Source organism: Mercenaria mercenaria, chromosome 2 (genome assembly GCF_021730395.1).
Source record: "Mercenaria mercenaria strain notata chromosome 2, MADL_Memer_1, whole genome shotgun sequence".
NCBI classification, from domain to species: Eukaryota; Metazoa; Mollusca; class Bivalvia; order Venerida; family Veneridae; genus Mercenaria; species Mercenaria mercenaria.
The window spans coordinates 10,944,768-10,950,797 of NC_069362.1; positions in this window are offsets into that span (position 1 = coordinate 10,944,768).

The following is a 6,030-nucleotide window of genomic DNA, read 5'->3' on the forward strand; positions in this document are numbered from 1 at the left end:
TGTATTCGTTATGTCTCGGGTGTTATCTGTTGTTATAATAAATTTTATGTACTTAATTCTCTTTTTGGAAGCTGCAAAGTATGTAATTCCGAAGCCATTTTAATGGCTCTGTAAACATACGAAAGCAGATGCGATCAAGGGGCAGGAATACGTGTACAGATATAGATTATGGGAACCATTTTCCATTGAGTTATTCCCCTTTAAGAATTTTTTTTAACTCCTAAAGAGGGCGTGGTGATACATTCTTAGAGACGTTAACTAAAATAGCCTGTTAGGTACAAACGCTTGATTGATTACTTGATGGCTGCAGCAGCAATTTACCTTGATTGCAAAAGCTAAAACAAGTTGAAAATCATTTGGATAATTTTCACCAAATGTGTTAATTTACTGTTGATTTTTTTTAAATACCTAGCCTTTAACAATTGTTCATGATCAGAAAGTTTCATAACTCTGACTTGCATTATGCAAAAATTTTGCCCCCCCCCCCCCCCCCCCCCCCCCCCCCCACCTTTAGATAGGAGTTTTAGTGAAACTTTATATTACAGATCTCTCACTTTCAATCAACAAGTATTTGAAATACATTGAGAAGCTAGATTCTGAAGAAATAGAATTAGATTCTTTTAACACCACATTTATAAACGAAGACAATATAAGCTTGTTTCTAGGACACTACTTGACTTGCTTATTTCAAGTTTTACACAGGCCACGAGGTCACCAAAAGAGCTCACAGGGTACAAATTCAGGCTTGCATTTTAAAACATATCCTATGACCTGCAAGCTAGAAAAGCTGTCTTGAATAATGATTAGAGTAATGTCCTATTTTAAAGCATGCATTTATCAAAATAGTTGTTTCTAGGTAAATGACATGTTACTTTCGTTTTACAAAGCTCCAAGTTCATCGAAAAGGGTAGACTACAAAATCAGCTTGTTTTACAAAATTTGATTAGATTTTGTCCAAACTTGGCAGCTAGAAAGCACTTTCTTCAAGTAAGAAAGCTACAGAATAAATGTATTAAGCCAAACATGTTCTAGTTTACAAATACCCGTTAACTGTGTGAAATAACTTGTTACCGTTATTATTACCCTACGTTTGGTATGCAAAACAGCAATACAGTATAAGAAGTATCCGAAGTATTTCCAAAGAAAACTTGACTGTTAAAAAAACCCACATATTTTCATACCAGTTTCTTCGTAAAATGATCTCACCTTGTAAAACATTCTGTACTACAAACAAATATTTGTGCATCCCCAGTGACAAACAAAATGCATTTTCAAGAATTTCTACAGCACGGTGATGATGCGTACACCGGATATTTCCATTTTGTGATAAGGCATTTTCCGAAAAAAGGTGACTGACTTTTGTCAACAAGGTAAATAAAAATCTAATTTACTTCTCTATTGTACTAATACTAGTATAGAAAAAGGGGGATTATATTTTTTGAAACCAGCTACAGTGTATTATGCTCTCACAAGCGTAAAATGAGTCAATCTTGTGAAGAAACGCTAAAATTTGTGATAAAATGGCAACATTATCATTTGATAAATGTAGGTCGGTGACACATTTCTCCCAATATCGTCACTTATTGTCGTGTGATAAAAATTCTGAATCATACGATTTGTTAAGTTACATACAAAGAAAACATGTGCAAAATTTCAGCTTTGTAAATGTTCAAATACCGGAGAAATCGGACATAAATGAGCGTCGATGGTGTACTGTGTATTGCAAATATATGCACTGTGTATTGACCTGTATCACATGTTACTCTACTGTGTAATGTTAACATTAACACTGAGTTTTATAGAATAAATCTTACAAAATGTACACTATCATTTCCTTTTCAAAAGTTCGAAAAAGTAATTTCTTTAGTCCTGAAGATACGTACTGTCTTTACATTGATATCTATAACGTTTAGTCTGTTGTAGTTTATGTAATAAGCTCTAAATCGTAACTCACAGTCTCAAAAGTTCAACAGTGGGCAATGATTTTTGAGTCGGCTAAACGCTGTCAAGCGTTTGATGAGTCCTTGCTATCGCACGATTTCTCATTCTTAAATGGCCTCACAACACAGCGAAGTGATGTAGTTCCATTAGATTGTCTCTAATTTCAAAGAGTTCATTGATCGAATGAAGTTCATTTATATCAATCCTATTTGCTATGACCAATATACGATGTAATCGTCATATTTATGACTTGTAATTGTGCAATACTCGAATAAAGCCACGTATTTTCTTCCGCGGTAACTCATTAAGCATAAACACGCATAACGATTCTGCGGGATTTGGTAATACATTTGCGCATATGATTATGGTGACGAATTTTATGCCCTTTTGTCACAAAATAGCAAATATGATGTTCACAAATTCAAATAAAAACTGCATATTAACTTATTAGCCAAATTATCCATTTGTTACCCTGTCCGTTTCAAAAAATAATCTTTAAAATCATTGCGTAAATAACAAATTTATTGCGCTGTGCATTTTATGAATTGCGCAGACTTACAAAGCTTGCGTAACATCCAGCGAAAGACAAAATATAGTTCCAGAACATACTGCTAGTATTTTATTGAGTGGGTACCTCTGAAAGCATTTGAATGTCTCTTATCAAAGAGTTTACCAATCGATGAAATTTAATTATGACAGCTTCATTTAAATGACCCGAATAAGATATGTGCAGTACGTTAATTCTTCCGCGAGACTTCGCGGATGAATCCTAACTACATTCTGGACACTTGTCGGCGAACACGCGTGACCTGTTTATAACAACGCTTCTACGACTTTGCGTGGGTTGAATTTGCAGTCAGTAAACGGATAAATTATCGGATGAAGAAGCTCTTACTGGTTTGTTTAGTTACTACTGATATTAAAAATGATTTTATTTCTGATTTTTCGAGAAATAAACAAATCGGCGAAACATTAAATTGTATTTTCTTGTAGTTTTTGAAATCGAAAGTAGATCGTCTATGTTTGGCTGCTTTGACGAAACGAAACAACGTTTTTATGAAAAGATTTAAATAAGAGGTAATTTAACCGTAAACTTCAATGTCAGATACTGGAGAAAAGTGTAATCGTATCCGGATATAATATTTTGGGTAAATATCGAGCTGTGTTATGAAATTTTAACATTCAAGAAACATACATGATAGATATTATTGTAACAGAAATGATTCTAGAATTTATTTTTATTACACCTACATATAATCTATATCAGACTCATATTCTAGTCCTGAGGCATGATCTGAAAGTAAAAAGATGAAGTGACAGTCATACTTTGGATATTGTAATACTAGAAAGAATCTAGGTAATATTTAGAAATTGAAACAGAAGATTTTCAGTTAAAATCGCACCAAAGGCTGTATCAAGGGTCTACATATTCAAAAATTTCTTGTGGTAATACCCCAAACCCTTCTTGCAGGAGGGGGTATCCTCCCACACCCTTCCCCCATATTGCCACTTTACAGTTTGATACATTTGCCCTTTTACCACCTGCCGCAATGCCCATTTCAAAATCTGACTGCAATTTAAAGCGGAAAGAAACTCCCTCCCCACACCCACCCTGCTACCGACCACTGTAAAAATGGCTCAAACATTTTTTCTGCCCAGTCTGGGCCTGTCTGTCTGCATGAATCAAAATGGATAATTGAAAGTGGATGGACTTCGGGATAACAGACATGATTTTTAAGGGTTAACAAGTCTGAAATAGAATAAATGATAGTTTTAACTAAAAAAGAACTGCATTTATTAATATCGGTTACACTATATATTGACACTCAGCAACATTTACATACATGTATCTCTAAACGCAAAAGTAAGTATACTTTAAATTGACATCACTTATAATATGATTGAACAATACCTAACATATGACAAGGCTATCGCCAGGCCCATTATAATATCTGTAAAATATCAGTTCTTTCGTCCATCCGTTACAAATTGTATGTGGCAATCCGCGCTGTAAAATTTTAATATTATAAATTGTCATATTCAAATTTTATCATGTGCGAATATATACCAGCCGATAATTGCCTCTTTTGGCAATGCCGGAGGCAAATGTTTACTGGAAAATATATAAAGTCATGGGCAGTATCTTAGTGTCAGCTGTCAAATTGTAGTTTGTACTTTCAACATTTTTATTTCTGCGAACCACTTCAATTTTAGAGAAATATATTGGGTTTAAATACTTGTATAATGTCAATCAAAGTTTTACTAGGCATCGACCGAATGTTCATTTCATTTATTGTAACAAAATCTCTCTTTAGTTGGGGAAAAAAACTAAAAACAAACTGAAACTGGTAGACTATACTGTCAGTACATCAATCATTAGCCGACTCAGGCCCTTCAGGCCTTTGATTGTTATGCTTACCAGTTATCAAATAAATTATTTATGTTTGTTTTATAGCTAGAAAAAATGAGTTTAAAGCCATTGTCTGTCATTTTGTTGAATACCACCCAAATGATGAAAATACTATAGTACGCTAACGGCTAAAACCGCAAAAAGGTAAATTACAAGATAACACCAGAAATACGCAGAGAAAAAAGTGGAAAAATAATGATGATGCAGAAAATATTTAAATGCATATTTCAAAAATGAACCCGCTTACAAAAGGGACCAATTTTCAACAAAAAGAAACCCTTCAAAAAGGTTGTAAAGACAATTTTGATTTGGGCAAATTGTGAGGAGCCTGTTCAAGGACGGCTCTGGAAATCGTCGTGTCATTATTACGATGCTCTAACTCCATTTTTATGAAAATTGAGTATGATATACCGCTGGATTCGGGATTTCAAGTCCTATCTCCAGCTCTATTCCATTCATTGATCTGACAATTCTACTTGACAAAATAGCATGGAATTCCTTCTTTGCTTTCTAAAATTGAAGTTGAACTTAGTATTACAATGTCTTATGTCCGTTATTACATGGACATAGACCAATGTAATTCTAAGAAATGTTAAATTATAGTGGAGATAGAGCAGTGTTATAATAAGAAATATTGCATTTCAGTGGAGATCACGTGACAATCTTTTGCAATATTCTTGAACAGTACTGTAACATTATCCACTTAGTTTTCTCTCTTACATAGTGCTAAGTCCTGTTGCATCATAATACTGAACAAACAGCTATCATGTGTCATCTTAAAACGTCCTATATTCAAAAGCAATGTAATACTGAACGTTTGAAATGCTGGAATTTGGAAAAAGTTCTATCTCCAAATGAAAAATTTAATTTTCAAAAAAATCGATATACCGGTAGATATCATGAAAATGGGGCACCTGAAGTTGTTACCAAAGCAATGTCCAGCCAAAAAATCTTGATATTTTTCCATTTTTATCACAGAAAATAAGAGACCAAATTTTCAAAGTCAATTTCCCACAAATTACCAAAATGGAGTTAGAGCATCGTAATAATGACACGACGAAATGCATGCTACCCACCACGCCCTCTAGTAGAACTCAACATTTACACATGCTACCAGTACCAAAATATAAATTTAGAGACACCCACTCGGCAGTATACATGGAACCTTCAATGATACACAGCGTGCAATTCCGCGGACAAACGAGATTTTATGAAAGTATACATTGTTATACAGTCTTTGAAAGAATGTAACAAAATGTTTTGAAGAACAGGTTTAAGACTCTTCCGAGGATTTTACAATTATACAACTGCTTGCATAACAGATACCACATTTCTGACGCTCAGTTAAAAGGACAGAGAAAAGCAAGACAAACAAATATTTATTGACATTAAAAGAAGCAGCTAGTTACTGCATAAATGTGGTGAGAGTACATTACTTCCAAATAAAAGACTGGACATTGATACTGAGATAGGTTCTGTTGTGACATTTATTTTACCAAACATTATTTGACAAGTAATATTTTAAGCCATGTTTTACTTTGATAAAGAACAAGTAGTCATGTTCATTGAAATAATTATTAAACAAACATATAACGTAAACACAAATTCATAAAATAACACAGCTCATAAACATTTTACATTTAACAGTATGAATACATGCAAACATTCGGAATGATTTT